General features: G+C 50.2%; 1 long non-coding RNA gene across 6 annotated transcripts in view; it reads right to left on the bottom strand.

The window, feature by feature from the left end:
- The window catches only part of LOC100621315 (uncharacterized), a 77,675-nt gene that overhangs the window by 15,468 nt on the left and 43,555 nt on the right, over positions 1-18,652 (bottom strand). For all 6 annotated transcript variants that reach the window (XR_014844839.1, XR_014844837.1, XR_014844841.1 and 3 more), the window contains one exon: positions 17,020-17,079. This is a non-coding gene — a long non-coding RNA (uncharacterized LOC100621315). The remainder of the gene's footprint in view (positions 1-17,019; positions 17,080-18,652) is intronic.

The following is an 18,652-nucleotide window of genomic DNA, read 5'->3' as shown; positions in this document are numbered from 1 at the left end:
TTGGCTGCCCTCGCTGTTTGCACTGATGACCTTCTGCCACTGGAGCTGGTGTGCCTGCCTCAGTGGCATTTCAGCATGGGTGTCCCCCGGTGCCTGGAGCATCCTTGCCTAGATTAACGTGTCAGCGGCATATGGCGCAAATGGCCTGTCGTTCGGTCTCAGAGTCACTTTAAAATATCTGCCAGGCGGCTGACTTCTTTGGCAGAACGCCTCGCGGCCCCAGTGTTTGAGGAAGGAGAGCAACACTGTCTGAAAATGAGCTAGAGCGACTTTTCTCGTGCAAGAGCCAGAGCCTGGCTGCCGGTCATTCTCCATTTCCTTCTCGGTCCTTCCCCGCTGGAATCCCAGCTCCAGAAAACGGCGTCGCTGCCGAGGCTGATGCCTGAGACAAGGGCTAATTCTGACAACAGCTCCTGGCGCATCGGGCCCCTTTTGGGCCCCACATCTTGCTCTTTGTCCGTAAAGAGGAGTACCCAGCCTGTGCTTTTCAGACGCTGTTGCACGCCATCCTCTTCAAAGCCTCGGTGTGGGTCCATTTTGCAGACACGAAAACTGAGGCTCAGAGATATTAAAAAGTGTTACCCGGGAGTTCTGTCGTGGCGCAGCAGAAAGGAATCCAACTAGGAACCATGAGGTTGCAGGTTCGATCCCTGGCCTCGCTCAGTGGGTTAAGGATCCGGCGTTGCCCTGAGCTGTGGTGTAGGTCACAGACATGGCTCAGATCTGGCGTGGCTGTGGCTGTGGCTGTGGTGTAGGCTGGCAGCTGTAGCTCCAATTTGACCCCTAGCCTGGGAACCTCCATATGCTGCGGGTGCGGCCCTAAAAAGACAAAAGACAGAAAAAAAAAAAAAAAAAAAAAAAGAGTGTTACCAAGGCGTTCTACAAAAAGTGGCAGAGTAACATGCAAACCCAGGTCCGCCTGAGCCCCAAACTCTCCTCACTCTGTTAATAAGCACAGAGCCCACTGTCTGAACCGATGCCGCCTGCCGCCCCGTCTAAGCCTCTCTAGGGAGGGGCGACCTGTGCTGCAGTCGGACGGGCAGGGCTCACAGCGGGCCTGTCCCGAGGATGCTGTCAGTGAGGGCTTCCGGCTGCTTCCTGCACAGACTCCGTGTCCTGCTCTTCTCTCCGTGTGTTTCATGGTGGGTCATCGGGACTGGTGAGCTGCCTGATGGGTTTCGTGGCCCTAAATCCAAGGGACGGAGCAGACCCTGCTGTCCTGGGGGCAATCCCTCTGGATGGGTGACGGCCTCAGGCCTGGAGCCAGCTGACCTGCAGGCAGAGAGACGGGTGTCAGAGGCTCCTCCAGCTCCATCTGGATTGTTGAACCAGAATAATTCTGGCAGCAGGGCTCACGGCATCGGCTGCGATCAGCAATCTTTCTGAGTCTTCGTGTCTGAGGCGGCTGGCGCTGTGGCAGTTTTTCACCGACCCGCTGTCTGTGCCACTCTAGGACTTGATGGCCACTCTCTTCCACCCGGAATGACTGTCACCACAGAGCAGTTACTAAGGAGTTACACTCGCTGGCTACTCAGTCCTGCTCTATGACGTTGCAAGAAACGTTCCCTTAAAAGGCCTCCCAGTTTTTATTCCGTCATCAAAATTTTACACCTGCTTCAAGGCCCCGCTCAACTCATCTCCTCCTACAAACCTCCTCCAATTCAGACTACCCTGCTGAGGGCGTCTTCATTCCAAATTCCTTACAGTGGTAATAAGAGTATTTTAAACATTGTCTAATTAGGAGTTTCCCATGGCGGCTCAGCGGTAATGAGCCAGACTGGTATCCCAGAGGATTCAGGTTTGAGCCCTGAAGATGCTGGCTCAGTGGGTTAGGGACCTGGTGTGGCTGTGAGCTGTGGCGTAGCTGCAGATGTGGCTCCCACGTTGCTGTGGCTGCGGCGGAGCCCTCGGCTGCAGCTCCGATTTGACCCCCACCCTGAGAACATCCATATGCTGTGGGTTCGGCCCTAAAAAGAAAAAAAAATCTACTTTTTTGGCTTGAATAAGTAATATCATATGGTCCAACTTTGAAACGTACATAGTGTACAAATAATCCGAGTGAAAGGTGAGGTCTTTTTGTTCCAGCTCCTCAGTTCTCATCTCAGAGGCGCTCGGTGGCCACTTCCCTTTCTTTTTTTTTTTTCTTTTCAGGGCCACACCTGCGGCACTTGGAAGTTCCCAAGCTAGGGGTTGAATCAGAGCCGCATCTGCGACCTACATCACAGCTCACAGCAACGCCTGATCCTTAACCCACTTAGCCAGCCTCTTCATGGATCCTGGTGGCGTGCTTAACCCACTGAGTCACGACAGGACTCCAGCGTGACCTGCTCCCTTCGTCTCCTTCTGAGTCTCCCGGAGATTATGAATACATAAAAGTACACAAAAAATTCATCAACACCTGAGACTAACTGTTAACACATATTAGCAGTTGTGTAAGAGTCACTGTGCCCAGCACATCATATGAATTATTCCACCGACTCCTCAAACTTTATGAGACGGCTGCTCACCCATAGTTCACGGATAAGGGTAGGGAAGGCCGGAAACGTTGAGTCACCTTGCCCGTGATCAGCGATGATGCGGCCGAACTAGAATCTGCCCTGGGGCTGTCACAGTGCCGGAGTTCGAGCCCTTAACCCCCGTGCCACCTGCCTTAGGATGCCTCTCTAGGTGTCTCCTGTACACGCAGGGTTTCCAGCCAGACGAAAGGGAACTTGGGAGGGAACGCAGTGTGTACAGCGGAATCCAGTTCTGCTCCTGACGCTTACCAGCGATGCGACTGCAGGTGCCTTCCCAAAACTCTGTGAAGCTCCGATGCCTTGTCTGTAAATCGGGAAAACGCTGGCCTCAGAGGCAGGGGGAGAGTTGGAAAGGCCAGGAAATGGACCGTGCAAAGCGCCTGGCACATAGGGGGTGCTCAGAAACGGGGGTTACCTCCTCCAGAGGCCCGACTTTTAAAAAAACACATTGTGAGTTCTCCTGTGGCACAGCGGGTTAAGGGTCACATGGTCACTGGCTCTCCGGGTTCAGTCCCTGGCCTGGGGACTTCCACATGCTGCAGGTGCAGCCCGAACAAACAAACATACACACGACCCCCACTTGCCAGCTTTAACCGCCCCGTGCAGAGGGGGAAGGAAACACCCACATGTGATGCGTGGCACCACACAGAACTGGCCCCTTGGACGGCATGTCCCTGAAAGTAAATGCCAAGGCGACAGGCTCTTGTTCCTAAGCCCATGGGACTCGCTCAAAGGGAGCAGCTGGCCGAGTGTGGGCCGTTCAAAGAATCGTAGGCAGGACTGGCCTGCAGCTGGTGTGCGTCACAAACCCCCTCTGAGGCCAGAGGACAGCAACGGGCTGTGGGGGGAAAGGCTGAGGACGTGCTCTCAGGGGCGCTCATGGGGACTCCTTCACCTCCTGCCGTCACCCTCTCCTGTTTCTTGCACGTGTTTTCATGGTCTGGCTTCTCTAGAATGTAGCTCCCTGAGGGCAGGGGTCTGTTTTTTTGTTTCTTGTTTTTGTTTCCTCATGAAGCTATAGCCTAGGAACTTACACAGTGCCTGGCACATGGTAAATACCCGGGATTTGTCGGAGGAAGGCATTTTTCAGATAAGGAAACTGAAGTTAAGGGAGTCGGTGAGATCAAGATTAGAACCCAGCTCTTCCGCCTCCCGCCGCATCATTTCTCAGGACAGACGAGGATGCGTGCAGGATTCAGGAGCGATTTGGTGGTGAGGAATCCAGATGAAACTGGAAACAAGTGCACAGAGACAAAGTAACTCAATCATAAAAGTGACTGCGCGGGGCGGGGGGGACCCACAGACGTGGGCGGTTGTGTTTTTTTTTTTCAAAATTTTATTGAAGTACCTGAGACTCTGCTGTCAGTTTATCTAGTGAAATAAGATTCATGATCAATGTGTAGAGACGGAAATTTCAGACCTCGTTACACACAAACTGAAGATTACTCCTCTGCTGTCACTGCGGCACTTGACACGCCAGTGAAAACAAAAGGAACTCTGTCTCGGACCCCCCTTCGCTGTGACAGATGCGGAAAACGCATGAGCTCGGGGTGTTAATTTTGGGTTGGGTGTTACATGTGATGCAGCTGGAGCAGCTACCGCCCAGTTCGCGGTTTCGGGCTGAGGTCCCAGCGATGCACTGAATTTTGATGCGGGAATATTCTCCTCCATCCCTGCTTCCTTGTCTTGTTTTGAAAGCCAAGGGGGCCTCTGCCTGGTCCCAGACTAACAGTCCACCTGATCTTCTGGTCACCTCCCCGTCACTTCCTCCCTCTCAAATCTTTCCTCTGTCTTTTCCCCACAACTTGCAGATGTGCCAAAGTCAATGGGAACCTTCCAGCAGCCTCTTGAGCCAGCTGATGACTTACCCCTGGGTGACAAAGTACTGGAAAACGGTGGCTTAAAATAACCGACGTCTGCATCACCACAATCTAATTTGGCGGTACAACTATATATATAATAAAACTCACTGAATTAAAAACAAACCTGTTTTTCCTAAAAGGGGATGAATTCCATTGATCTGGGTCAGGCGGGCTCTGGCTGGGCCTGAGACGCGGGTGCAGGAATGTGCAGTTGCGGGCGGGTGGGCGGCGGAGGTGGGCGGGTCGGGATGCCCTCACTCACACGCCTGGCAATTTGCCGGTTCTGAGTCCTGGGAAGCAGGTGACTGATCACCTACCGGGCAAGTTAGCACCGGCCCGGCTCGTGGTGGCCGGGCAGGATTTTAAGACACAGAGAGCAGAAATACACAAATCACACGAGGCTTTAACGGGCACGATGTCACTTCTGCTCCATTTTATTAAGCCAGGAACTGGACTCTCTTTCCTGCCTGGAGGAGCTGCCTGGAGGCTGTGGATTTAGGGGGGCAGAGAAGTGGGGTCGGTTTCCCAGTCTGCTCTGTCTTCATCCTTCGGCTTCTGTTCCTTGGCATCCAAGCGTCTCCGGGGGTGGCTCACTTCCTTAGCAACCAGCCGCCTCTCAGCCAAGACCACCCCTCGCCTTATCCCACTGCCTCTATTTCGATGAAACTGCTCTCCCGAAGGACAGCGAGGTCTCAAACATCAAGGACTGTGAGTACTTCCGGCGTTACTTCTGCTGCTCGGTTCGAGCTGTACAGTCACCCGCCGGCCTCTCCCTCTCCCTCTCCAGCTTCCCCGAGGCGCTCCCCGGGCTGGCCTTCCGCCCCTCGGACCCCTTCGTCTCAGGTGCCTGGGCTGGCTCCTGTCCCCTCTGGCACATCCAGGTTAGCGCTCCCCTCCTTTCTGTGTGTCTCATTTTGCTTCTTTTCCTCTCGCATTAAACTCCTTCTGGAATCTAATCGGATCAGCTGGATGCCACCCGAATGCATCTTTATTCCAGCTCAGCTGTTGCCCTCCAGTGTCAGCGTCCACTGGGCACGGCCACGGGCTCCTCAAACGCCACCTGTGTCTCTAACCGACCCTAACGTCTACCCTCCCAAACGCGATTCTGTCCTCACTTTCTCCATTACCACGTTTGCAATTCTGTCGATTCCTGGAACCAGACACTGAGGACTTTCCTTGACTCTTTCCGCCCCGGGGCTCCCTGCAGCTCAAGATCCTGAGACCCATCCATTCTCCCTCCGAATGTCCTTCCTCTGCCCTCACTGCCAAGTTCAGGCTCCTACCCTCCATCACCCAGACCAATGCTGGAGCCTCTCATCAGCTTCCCTTCCCCTCTGCAGCCAGAGATCTTTCTGAAACACAAACCTAACCAAGAGTCGTTTGCCTCAGACATTCCGACTGGCTCATTTCTACCAAGATAACAACCTAAACGCTTCATATTCATGATTACTGGGTGCAAGAAAGGGAAAAGACAGAAATGTATGCTATCTCATTTAAGAAAAAGGCGTTCATTACAAAGAAACAAAGTTGGACTTTGAGTCATTATGATGTGTCACTGTAGGTTCATCTTTGATTTTTTTAAAAAATGTACCACTCCGCTGAGGGCTGTGATAAGGCTGCTGTGCTGGTGGGGGGCAGGAGGGAACGGGACATCTCGTACTGTCTTCCCAGTGTCCCTGGGAACCCAAAACTGCCCTAAAAAATAAGGTATTAAAAGAAGGTTTTTTTTTTTTTTTTTTTTTTTTTTTTTTTTTTTTTTTTTTTTTTTAAGAGACAGACAAAGACATGAAGGACAAGAGAACTATCTATGAGGCAAGAAGCAGAGCCAGACATGAGGGCAGTTGTAGACAATGTCCCAAGTTCAAGGGCTCTTCTGGCGGCCGGCAGTACCTCATCTCTCCCTTCTGGGACTGTGTCCCACCCCCCTGCAGACGCCCCCGCGCCCTCATGACATGCTCATCACTGCACATGACTGTCCCACAGGCACCCAATCCAATTCTACCTCCCTTCACATCTCTCAGAAAACATCAGTGAGAAAGGAATTCTGATTGGCTAGCTCATGGGTCCAGAAAGGTCACATGGATAAAAGACAGCCTGAGGGTCACACCTTGGGAGGACCAGGGACGGGAGGGCTGTGATGAGGATGCTGTGCTGGTGTGGACCGTGTGGGCTGGGCAGGCACCTCGAGCAGGTGCACACTAGTCCTTAACGTGGCCGGTTCCACCCCTTCTCCCACGGCCACGCGCCATCAGACCCGCTCCCCGAGAACTACTCCCACGCGCTCTTTCATGTGCTATTCCCGACCCCGGCAATAATCCTCCCGCCCTCAACTTCCTGGAAATCTCTTTATTCTTTAATAGCCAGTTTCAATGTCACCCCCTCTGTGAGTAACCCCTCCAGTCTCTGGTGGTGGTTCTCTTCTCCGGGAACGCTTAACATTTTGCACCGCTAGCTCTACTGGGCTAAATGTCACCCCACACACAGAACCAGTGTGCCCCCATGCGACATCACTGACTTCCTTTTCTTTCCTTTTTAAATTTATTTATTTATTTTTGTCTTTTAGGGCCGCACTGGTGGCATATGGAGGTTCCCAGGCATGGCGTCGAATTGGAGCTGCAGCCACCAGCCTACCCCACAGCCACAGCAATGCCAGATCCGAGCCACATCTTTGACCTACACCACAGCTCACGGCAACACCAGATCCTCAACCCACTGAGTGAGGCCAGGGATGGAACCTGCACCCTCGTGGATGCTAGTCGGGTTCATTAACCACTGAGACACAACGGGAACTCCTTTTCTTTCATTTTTAGATTATTTTTATGGGCAGCATCAGGGAGAGATCCAAGACGTCTGTTGAAGGGACGAAGAGGTGAATGGCTAGAGTCTCTAAACCAGTGGTTCTCAAAGTGTGCTCCTGGCTCAGTAGCAACAGCGTCATCTGAGAACTCATTGGAAATGCACGTTCTTGGCCCCATAATACACATAATGAATCAAAAACTCTGAGGATATGTGAGGTGAGCAGCATACTGGCCCTGCCTAAAGATGTCCACATCCCTGGAACCTGTGAATATATTACACGCAACGGGCAAGTGATGCTGCCAGTGGAATTAAAACTGCCTGTCATCTGATTTTTAAAAGGAAGAGGATATCCTGGATTATCCAGGCAGGCCCAAGGTAATTCCAAAGGTCCTTACGTGGGGAAAAAGCAAACAGCAAGAGTCAGAACTAGAGAGAATCTCACCCTGAGCAAGACCAGACCAGCCATCGCTGGCTTCGAGGACCAAAGAGGACGAGCCAAGGAATGAAGGCAAGGGGAGTGGCCTCCAGAAGCTGGAAAAAGCAAGAAGACGCTTCTCCCCAAGAGCTTCCAGAAGGAAAACCTTGAGTTTCGTCCCGTCAGACCCATTTTGGACCTCGGAATCCCACACCTGCAAGGGAATACGTTTGCGCTGTTCTAAACTGCTAAGTTTGTGAGCACGTGTTCCAGCAGCAAGAGGACCTTTTATCGCAGGGAGGGTCCAGCAATCCGTATTTAAGAAGCCCTCTGGCGATGCTGCAGTCTCTCCCACTACACGTGGAAGCCCTGCCACTAGCCTGCTACCGTCCTCCTGCTTCCCTGTATTTGCTGGACATCTGCACCGTTCAGCACCCAGGCCGGCTCCAGGCCCAGTGCTGGACCTCAGCAGCGACGGTCCATTAGCTGATACTGAGCACGACGAGCAGCGGGGCTAGCGGTGAGGATGCCTGTGCGTAAAGCGCCCTCCTAACCCCTGAGCCCCCTCGGAACCCTGTAAAGTAGGTAATATGACTATCCCGAATTTTCTAGAGAAGGAGACAGGGGCGCAGAGAAGGAAACAACACTCCCGAGGCTTCCCAGCTAGTCGGTAGCAGAGCAGAGCCAGGATTTAAACTCGGTCTCACTGCAGAGTCTAGGCTCTGCCCCAGTGCCGTGTGGTCTCTAGGCGGGGTACGAGGTGTAGGTGGTTGGTGAATTGACTAATTAATAAATGAATAGTGAACACGGAGTCTCACCTGAGGGCCTCAGGAAGCTGTTGGGGCGCAGCGGTAGATTCAGCGCAAGGGAAGAGGCACCTCACTGGCGAGCACGGAGGACAGAGGACGAGGAAAAGCCACTGGGACCGGAGGGCAAGCGGGGCCGGCTGAAGGGGACAGAGGATGAGACTGCAGAGGGTGCATCCTGGGGCGGGGCTGTGGCCCCCAGGATGAGGGAGGTGGCAGCTAAAGGTAGCAGGACAGGCAAGGCGGCACCTGCCTCTGCACCTCGGTTCCTGTACCAGCATCAACCTGGGCTGGAGCCTCAGGGGCGCAGAGCCTGAAACATCAGCATTACTTGTTGACTGAAGGAGGATTTTAGCGTGAAATTGTCCCAGGATCTTCAGGCCTTTGTTTCAAGGTGTTCAAGGAATTCCTCTGGTTAAATTCACCCGAACCCTCGGCTGTGATGTGGACAGTGTGAAGGGGAAGGTCGAACCTAAGTCAGGGAAATGGAGGAGAAGGAAGCATGAGGGGAGAGACAGGAGAGGTTCTGACGAGTGGCCTGACCTGGTGGCCGTCCCAGGCAGGGGCCTGGGGGCCTAGCTGAGTGAGGGGATTCTGGCATTTACCTAAGTGCCTCGGGGTCAGGCAGGGAGCCAAGGGGCTTCTCCTACTGGAACTCACAGCAGCAAAGTGTCCCCATAAACGGGCAGAGCACAGGAAGAGGAAACCAAGGGACGCAGAGGCCAAGAGCCCCCCTGTTGGCAGAGAGGGTTGGCTCTGCCTCCAGGGCACAGGCTCGACCTGCTGGGCAGGGGCCAGGCCCCGGCACCTTGGGGCTCCAGACAGAAACCAGACACAGGAACTCGGATTGAGCTCTGCCACTGACGCAGTCATCCTGACGGAGGCACGGGAGGCAGTGAGAAAAAGAGGTGGAAGTGCTTCGGGGGAAGAACTGGGACGTCACTGTTGGGGAAAGAAAAGGCAGAGAGGGAGGGACAGGAAAACTCCTTAGCGAAATGACTGTTATCTGAGTTCCTAGAGGTACAGGGTTAGGTTGGCCGAGAAAGGATTTCTCCCTTCCTGCCTTCCTCCCTTTTCCTTTTTACTGCCCCGCCTGCAGCATATGGAGGTTCCCAGGCCAGGGTTCGAGTAGGAGCTGTAGCCGCAGCCTATGCCACAGCCACAGCAACACCAGCTCCGAGCCACATCTTCAACCTACGCCACTTATGGCAACACGGGATCCTCAACCCACTGAGCCAGGCCAGGGGTCGGATCCACCCCCTCAGAGGCGGTGTCAGGTCCTTCACCTGCTGGGCCACAAGAGGAAGCCCGAGGGAGGATTTCTGGAAGCCAGTGAAAGCGATGTCGCGGAGCCCTGGCTCAGCCTCTGGCTCACAGCATTAGTGAGCGGAATACTTGACTGTTTTATAACCACGCTGTTTGGGGGTAATGTGTTACACAGACTCCATTCTTGGAATATACCTGTTTTTGTAACTTTTAGCTTCATTTCCAAGATAAGGGTCCCATCCAAACTTTTTTTCCTGAACTACTACAGAACTCGGGAGACCCGTTTTATTTATTTATTTATTGGCTGCATCCATGGCATGTGGAAGTTCCTGGGCCAGGGATCAAATTTGTGCTACCCTGGTGACCCAAGCCACGGCAGTGACAACGCTGGCTCCTTAATGGCTCAGCCACCAGGGAACTCTGAGGGAAACCCATTTTAATCTAACTTCCTTTCAAGTGACCGTTTTCCAATATCAAATTTCCTGCAATACTCTGCAGGGAACCCACCTCCAGGCCCCACTGCTATATGCGTCGAGGGCCTGGCTGGGCAGCCAGGGCAGCGGAGGAGCAGGGGTGCCCTCTGCATCTTTGCAGCAAGCCCAGAACTCACCACGGAACGGCTCCAGGCTGGTGTTGTGGAAAGGTGACAGCATTTGGTGCTAAGTACCCCTAGGTTCCAAACCCCAATCAAGAGCTGTGTGATCCTGTGCAAATTACTCAACTTTTCTGAGCCCCAGTTTCCTTGGCTGACTCCTGGGGCTACTAAACCTTATCGTACTGGGGCTATGACGAGGCTTCTAGGGGATAATCTACGCGAGCCCACCACCAACGTTGGTTTCCAGCCGAGGCAGTCACTCCTGCCATGAGATCTATGTTCTATTAACGTGAAAAGGATCATTTCAATGTTTTACATCAATTGGGAAGAAGCAATGCTCCATTTTCACAGTTCCACTCTTTCTTTCTTCTTGAGTCATTTTACCGTCCCGTTTTACTGCTCTAAAAGTGCAGTTCCTTTTTTACGTACCTGTGCTTGTGGTGGCGAATGGGTGACGTCTCCAGGGAATGGCCTGGAACCTTTGCGAAGAATTCCAATTCTGAATCCAGGCTCATCACAAAATGATGCCAAGACCCACTGGCACTGTCTGCTTGGGAGAGGTGGGTGCCACAATGATCGCTCACTTTTTGTTTGTTTTGTTGGTTTTTTTTGTTGTTGTTGTTGTCTTTTTAAGGCCGCACCCATGGCATATGGAGGTTCCCAGGCTAAGGGTCCAATCAGAGCTGCAGCTGCCGGCCTGCACCACAGCCACAGCAACGTGGGATCGAGCCATGTCTATGACCTACACCACAGCTCACGGCCACACTGGATCCTTAACCCACTGAGCGAGGCCAAGGATCAAACCCGCATCCTCATGGATCCTAGTTGGGTTTGTTACTGCTGAGCCATGAGGGAAACTCCAATTATCACTGGATTTTTAGGAACTCTGCTCTGTTTTTCTCCTAAACACACTCATTGTATTCTCACTTCCCCTGCCCCTGAAATGTGTCACCTTTTCGGTAGCACAGAGGCTGAGTACCATCCGAGGCTCGTAATACCTCTAAGGAATTTTTTTTTTTTTTAAATCTCTATGTCGAATACAGAGCTGGGCAGTCACAGCTGGCCCAGGTCACGCAGACAGTAAGTGTGAGAGCCAAGATTGAGAGTCAGATCTCTCTGACCTTAAAGCTAGAGCTCTTTCCTTGGCAAGCTGTCCCTATCACTTTGGTGTCAACAATTTCTCAAAGTAGCTCTGGATCAATGAAGCAGCCAGGGCTTGTTCCAGGGATGGAAATGGAGCACCCATTCCTGCCAACTACAGGACACTAAGAACTCACATGGGGAGAGGCTCAAGGGCAGAGCACCCCAGCCCAGAAGGGACAGAACAGGGCTGTGAAGGAGCTGTGCTTTGTCAACAGATAGACCAGGTCAGAATCCCCTTGCCAGCTGATCTTGAGCAAGTGGCTCACCCTTCCTCTGGCTCTATCTCCCTGTACACGGGGAATAAAATGCACAGGACCAACCTCACAGGGTTGTGATACATCACGAGGAGAGAGGGTTTACAGATGCTTCAGTACCAGACACAGCTCATAACGAGCCCTCAACACATGCCAGTCATGACTCAGTCTGAAGAGAGGGCAGGAGACACCACTCCTCACCTGCACCTGGGGGATGTGAGCCAGAATAGATCATCTGTATGGACCGCACCTGCACCTGGGAGATGCGTGCTGGAAATATCACCTGTACAGACCACATCTGCACATGGAGGATGTGTGCTAGAATATATCACCTGCACTCACCACACCTGCACTCGCCACACCTGCACCTGGGGGACGTGTGCTGGAATATATCACCTGCATGCACGGCACCTGCACCTGCACGTGCGGGATGTGCGTGGGAATATTTCACCTGCACAGACCACACCTGCACCTGGGGGATGTGTGCCGGAATATGTCATCTATACAGACCACATCTGGAAGGAATACACACCAACATAATAAAACAACCAAATGAAAAATCTGTCTACACTTATTTTTCTCACTTGACCAGGGAAGTTCAGGCAATTAATATTTGGAAAGAAATCTGAGCAAACAGAATAGAATTAAGCATTTCCTCATATTAATGCTATGTGACCCCATAGCCTCCAGAGCCATTCTGGTTTTTTGTTTTGTTTGGGGGAGGGGTGGTTTGGCTGTGCCTGCAGCACGTGGAAGCTCCTGGCCAGGCATCGAACCCACGCCACAGCAGTGATAACACCAAATCCTCAACTGCTAGGCCACCAGGGAACTCCATCCAGGGCCACCTGTTCCTGCTAAGAAGACAATGCCCGAAGTGCCTCATTCAAACTTCCTTAATGGCAGCCCCACCTCTGGTGGGAAAGCCTGCCACCGGTGGGAAAGCCTGCCACCCGTGGGAAAGCCTGCCACCCATGGGAAAGCCTGCCACCCGTGGGAAACTGCTTCCTTCTCCTTCCCATGAACCCACCCTGCTGCTTCTGAGTAGAAACCCTTAAAGAAACAGCACTGACGTATAAGCAGTGATGTTTCTTCCTCGGTTGCCTACTTTCTTAGATACCGTAGTGATATGCCACCACACTGAGAGTCCCCAGGGTGGGAAAACTCGCTCCTCACTTCAGGCTTTGTTTGTTTCATCCATTTTCTCCTTCCTCAGGGTCAGCCAGCGGAAACTTTCCAGAAAGCAGAACGCATTTGAGAACCATCCAGCTTCACTCCAGCACTGTGACCTCCCTAATGTGCTTTTAACGTGGATTGTTTTAGTCTGGGTGCCTCTGCCCAAGATGGCAGGGACAAGAGAACTGGAACCAACTGGCCTAGACATCTTAGTCACAGAAGAACTAAGAGACAGTGGTTTGGGGGCTTCACAGCCAGGCTGTGACCCAGTGATTCAAGAGGGTTTTTACTCTCTTAACTGGCCTATCAGTTGTCACAGGCGTTCTGCATTGTGTCATCCTGTTTCCCTTAGTAAAATACATTTTTTCATTTGGAATTCTCATCTTCTTATTACTGGTGACAATGCCATCAGAGCCCCCTTCACAAGCATATGATCTGGGCCATATTCCTATTTCTATATTGATTTGTGGTGCATTATTCTGACTGCAAACCACCTAAGAAAGTCAGAATCTGCACCAAGTCAGTCTCCAGGGTACCTGTGAAAATGCATTTAGCCTGTCCCACTTCTTCTTAGCTGTCTTTGATATGTGTCTCTCTCCTGGCAGGCTTTGGGTAAGGCAAAGACTTTTTCTGGAGGTGTTCTTTGCATTTTTTAAAAAAGGTGTGTTATTGGTGAGCATCAATTATAATGAGGCATTTTTAGCGGGGCTTGATAATGTTGGAACCAGGGAACAGTGGCCTCTGAGCTGAGATCCTGCCAGCTGCATTTTATTAGCCCAAGTCAGGGTGCTAAGCTGGTTTTCAGACTTGATTGACAGAACCCTTTCAGCATAAACCCTGGAAAACTATTAGGAATGCCATCGAGGCATTCTGTCTGTAATAGTTTTAATGCAGAAATGCATTTGATCAGCAGCCTGCTGTGCTCATACCATTTCCAGAGTGAGTAGCAATGTGGTTCCAGTGTCATTTACCACAACCAATTATGGTTCATTCTGACAACATTTAAAACAGAATTGGGTTAAGAAAAATGCACCTGCAAGATGCTGGTCTGAGAGGCAAAATACCAGACTTTGCAGTGGATCTCATTTTGTCTCCCTTTCATCACAATAATAAGCTGAAGAATAAAGGGGGGGGGCTTGAAGGGCAAGAGGTAGAAAAGCAGGATACAACGGAAATTCGATGACCCATCATTTTTTTCAATCCTTTTTTTCCACTGCTGCAAATCTTCTCCTATGTGCAAGAGGCACTCTTTCTCTGAGCACCAGATTCACTTCCCCAAATCAGAGAAGGCATTTCTCAGCCCTCCTTACCATTCTTCACCTTCACAAAAGGCACTAGTTCTACTAAGTAAAAATCCCTGTGATACAAAGCCTCAGCCTTAAAGCCTGTGTTATGTTCACAAGGTTCTACTCCAGCAGCAATGTTGGCTGATCTATGGGCCCAGAGAGGGGTCTTCTAGATAATTCTCATCTTCAAAGGATCCACAGCCACGGCTATCTTCTGAATTAGCCAGCCACAAATTTCCCTGAACCTGAAGTACATCTCCCTAGGAGATCAAACATCAAATACTTCCCCTTTGTTTTCAAATAATAGCTTTACTGAGCTATTAGAATATAAAAGTAAGATGTTTTGAATGTTCATTGAAAAAAATCAGAAAATGCAGAGGAAAGCAACGAAAACTAAGCATATCATCCAGAGATCAGCGCTGCGGATACCCTGGCATCCTCCACACACATATTCAGAAACAAAAAAGTGATGAGATTATAATGCACTGGAGGATAACTTGCTTTTTGTCATTCAGGAATATGCCATAAACATTTTTCCACATCAGTGAATATGGGTCTGTATCACATCGTCAGAGCTACAGAATATTATCGTCAATTATTTTAATTACATGTACAAATTAAAACTACATGGCCTAGTGAACGTATGGGCCCCTCTCCTTTTGTTCCTCTTTTAACTGATGTTGCAACCGCATCCCTGCTGTTACATCAGTGATCCTCAAAGTGTAATGTGACTCAGAATCACCCAGCGCATTCTCAATAGACGGACGCATGGGCCTCGCATCCAGAGGTTCTGCCTCTCTGAGAAGGGTGTAAGACCCAGGAGCATGGCACCATGCCCTGCAGGTGACACTGAGGCTGGTCGTCCTCAAGCCAGACTTCGAGAAACCTACACCTTCTCCACCTTGCCTGGTGATCTTGTTTAGAATAAAGATCTAGAAGTGAGGTTGTTATGCTGTCAAAGGCCATGCCGTGCAGCCTTTCAAGGATCTTTCTCCTTTGTGGTTATCTGGTGGGTAAAACAGACCGGATCATGAACGTGAATGCGTGCCCTCAGGTAGGAAGCATGTTTGAGGTATGGGGTGAACAGAGCAAATGGGGCCAAGAGCCCTCAGAATCAGCCCCTTGGGTGTCTGTGGATACACACGTCCTCCTCAGGCAACCCCATGGCTCTTGCACTGGCGCCTGGCAATGAGCAGAGCTGAGGAGGGCTGGGGTGGAGGAGACACAAGGTAAGAAGGAGTTCGGTATCTTGGCTGGGGAAGTTAGTTCTTGAGGGGAGGGTGCCTGCACTCCCATTCACACAGGAGTCACCAACGGATAGCTCCGCTGGTATAAAAGTCACGAGCAGCCTGTATCCACCCAGGTTTTCCAAGACTTTGACAGAGAAGAGCAAGAAAGAATACGGGCCTGACTCCATTTCTAGGAGAAGAGCCCACCTCAGTAAGATACGCACACTCACTCACACAAAGGCAGGCCCGTAGCCCCGGCTACAACCTCCAAACTCAAAGAGAAGAGCTCCAACTGTAAGCTTCACCCAAGAACGATGTTGCACAAAGCCACAAAGTATGAAAACTGATCATGTAAGCATCCAATTTGAATCACTTAAGGAAAAAAAATATGCCGTTTTCTATTTTTTTTTTTTTGTTTGGAAAACGTTATTACAGTATGATACACATTCAGGAAAGTGTTCAAATCATACGTTTATAAACTCAATACATTTGCACAAAGTGAACACACTGGTATAACCAGCATCCAGATGAAGAATGCAAACTATTCCATTTAGAGTGGCTAAGCAATGAGGTCCTACTGCACAGCCCAGGGAACTGTATCCCGTCTCTCTGGATAGAACATGACGGAAGACAGCAGGAGACAAAGTGTACACATGTGCATGACTGGGTCCCTATGCTGTACAGCAGAAATGGACACAACACTGCAAATCAACTATACTGCAGTAAAAATAAAATTAAAAAAATAAATAAAGGAGGAAAAAAAAAGAAAGAAATAGAGGAAACCGCCACCCCAGGCCCCCTGGTGTCCACTTGCAATTTTACCCAAACGTAGCTACATCCTGATCTCTCTATTTTTATTGTGGGAGAGGTGACTTAACAGTGTCATAGAGCTTCATGTTTACAGCAAAGTGAATCACTTACACATCTACATGCAGCTATTATTTTTTCCCACATAGGTTATTATAGAACATTAAATCGATTTCTAACAGTTTCAATTGGTTTGATCTGTTTTTGAGCTTTATATAAGTGGATTAATACAACATATGCACTCTTTCAAAACAATTTTGATTGGATTTTATAGATCATTAGTTTAACCCCTCACATCATGTGCAGCAATGCCCCCATATTAAAGCACAGATATCCCCCCACCCCGAAAAAAGAGAAACTGAGAAGTATACACTTTAAATATGTCAGTGTCGGAGCTCCCGTCATGGCTCAGTGGAAATGAATCTGACTAGCATCCATGAGGACAGAGGTTCGATCCCTGGCCCTACTCAGTGGGTTAGGAATCCAGCGTTGTCATGAGCTGTGGTGTAGGTCACAGATATGGCTCGGATCTGGCGTTGCTGTGGCTGTGGCGTAGGCTGGTAGCTACAGCTCCGATTTGACACCTAGCCTGGGAACCTCCATATGCCGCAGGTACAGCCCTAAAAAGACACACACACACACACAAAAAAATGTGTCCAATCGTGCTATTAAAACTGGATGTCTTCATCTAAGTAGAGCCCAGCTGAATCTCTGGGGCCCTTGCACCTGTCCATAGTCAGTAATCCTTAAAGGCTCCCCCAGTGTGCACGGCAGACAACCGGAGAGGCAGTGTAATGCCGTGGTTTAAAAAAAAAATTAACTTTGGAACCATGTGGAACAAAGTTTGAACAGAATCATCTCCACTTACCAGCTGCACCGCGTTCATCCTGAAGTCACGTCATCTCCTCGGGCTCAGTGACTTCGACACCTGAAAAAAGGGGGAAATAATCTCATTTACGTCTCATTTAACAGGGTTGTCATGAGAATTAAATAAAATCACAAACATGAAGTCCCTGGCATATAACAGGTGCTCCAGACATGTTCGTTCTCTCTCTCTCTCTTCCAATCCAAACCTGATTATCCATTAAACTCAGCTGGTTGTGGACACACAGCCTAAATAAATCTATTTTCTTTTTCTTTATAATAAATGCATTTTCAGTGGCCACTATCTGAACCCCTAACGAGCAAGTCTGAAATCATTTGGAGAGCGGGTTTGGGATCCGAGGGAATTTGAAATTGTTGACACCGTCTTTCTCAGAACGGAGGAACATCACTGCGCACTCGGGGATCCCAAATGGCCTCGTGGCCTCTCACTTCCCACCGCGCTGGCCGGGCTCTTTCTTTATTAATGATTTCCACCACGAAACCATTGTTATCTCAGCTTCTGGTGATGGCCCAAGAGCACACAAATCATCCTTTTCCAGCAAGAGCACCAATATCCAAACGCCTCTGCTTCCAGTGACAGTCGAGGTTTATTCACAGCCATGATGCCAGTTCTGTTTACAGTGGCCTTTGCAGTTAGATGGAGTAACCCTTGTGTGCATTCCGCATTGTCACCGGAACACCCATCAAAATCTCCGACAGACGGCGAATGAGCTGATGCTGGCATCACGGAGCCGTCCGTCATCGTCTGTCCATCCAGTTTCCTCACCAGCCCACCTGTGCCCGGAACAGAGTCACCATGCAGCGTGCGGCTGGGACAGTCTCTCCATGTACCTTCTGCCCTCAGAGGCTTCTGGGAGAGCCCGTCCCTAATTAATGATTCTAACAGAGAAACTGCCAGCTCTCTAACACTGCTATTAAACTGCTCTCTCTGTTTGAAAGGGCGCTGTTTGTCAGCAGTTTGTAGATGTACAAACTTAGCATGTGTTTCTGAAGCTCGCAAAATACTTGTGTTTTTTAGAATAACTCAATTAGCATGTCACACATGTGTGTACCTGCATCCATAATACATACACATGGCACACATGATATCAAAATCCTGTATAATTATGCAGATGCACAAGGACAGACACAGCCACATGGCATATTGTTATGGATACACAGACTTCTCTACAGAACGATGCGCAATTGACTATTTTAATTTTTTTTTAATTTTTTATTTTTTTTTTTTATTTTCCCACTGTACAGCAAGGGGGTCAGGTTATCCTTACATGTATACATTACAATTACATTTTTTCCCCCACCTTTTGTTCTGTTGCAACATGAGTATCTAGACAAAGTTCTCAATGCTACTCAGCAGGATCTCCTTGTAAATCTTTTCTTTTTCTTTTTCTTTTTTTGTCTTTTTGCTGTTGTTGTTGTTGCTATTTCTTGGGCCGCTCCCGCGGCATATGGAGGTTCCCAGGCTAGGGGTCGAATCGGAGCTGTAGCCACCGGCCTACGCCAGAGCCACAGCAACGCGGGATCCGAGCCGAGTCTGCAACCTACACCACAGCTCACGGCAACGCCGGATCGTTAACCCACTGAGCAAGGGCAGGGACCGAACCCGCAACCTCATG

The sequence above is a fragment of the Sus scrofa genome, chromosome 4, assembly GCF_054392235.1.
Source record: "Sus scrofa isolate SSC_HxYL_T2T_F1_AM1 chromosome 4, Sscrofa_HxYL_maternal_Yorkshire_Landrace_v2.0, whole genome shotgun sequence".
Taxonomy (NCBI): Eukaryota; Metazoa; Chordata; class Mammalia; order Artiodactyla; family Suidae; genus Sus; species Sus scrofa.
Note: the sequence above shows the minus strand (reverse complement) of the source record. Positions and strands in the feature narration are given on the sequence as shown.